The 758-nt window shown below is 38.9% G+C and overlaps 1 protein-coding gene across 1 annotated transcript in view; it reads right to left on the bottom strand.

The window, feature by feature from the left end:
* Nucleotides 1-758, bottom strand: part of LOC103595116 (spondin-1-like) — a 134,784-nt gene that overhangs the window by 86,683 nt on the left and 47,343 nt on the right. The gene's annotated exons all lie outside the window — the stretch shown is intronic.

The following is a 758-nucleotide window of genomic DNA, read 5'->3' as shown; positions in this document are numbered from 1 at the left end:
TTGCGATCCGTTGCCGAACATGGAAAAAGACAAAAGACAAAAAAAAAAAAAAAAAAATTAGCTTCTCCCAGGCTCCCCTAATAATAATTGCTAATGTTTATTAAATACCGGTGTGTTAGACATCATGCTAAATGCTCTTCCTAGAATTATCTCATTTGATTCATACAATGAAGTAGGTGCTATTATTATTCCCATTTTACAAGGAAGAAGAAACTGAGGCTTACAGAGGCCATAGGATGGAGTTGTAGAAACAGCATTTGAACCCAGGTGTCTCAGCTTCTAGAGCCAAACTCTCAACACTCCAATGCCTTCCTTTGTGCTCCAGAAGCCCCTTGTGCATACTCTTCAGGCATTGTGATAAGAATTATGAAAGTTATGATAACTAATATTTAAGTCCGTACTATGTGCCAAGGACTCTAATGGTTGTCTTTACAACTCGACTTCATTATTATTTCTATTTTTTCAGACAAGGAAATGGAGGGTAGGATGTTAAAGTCACACAGTTAGCACGAGTAGAACAGCGTGTGTAATTTGAAAAGCCCCAGTCTTCACCTATCCTCTATCTCAGCCCTGGGTCTAGATCATCGAAGTGGACAACAAATGTTTTGGTGGAGTGTTATTAGGAGTCATTATCATGCAGATGGAACTTAAAGCCATAGCAATGAACAATCTAACTTCGAGTATAGAGAAAGGACAGAAAAGGTCACAGGACTGAGTTCAGGACACACAGCATTTTGAGCAGTAGATCTCAATGAAGG

Source organism: Galeopterus variegatus, unplaced genomic scaffold, assembly GCF_000696425.1.
Source record: "Galeopterus variegatus unplaced genomic scaffold, G_variegatus-3.0.2 Scaffold1686, whole genome shotgun sequence".
Taxonomy (NCBI): Eukaryota; Metazoa; Chordata; class Mammalia; order Dermoptera; family Cynocephalidae; genus Galeopterus; species Galeopterus variegatus.
This window is presented reverse-complemented; position numbering and strand designations above follow the sequence as displayed.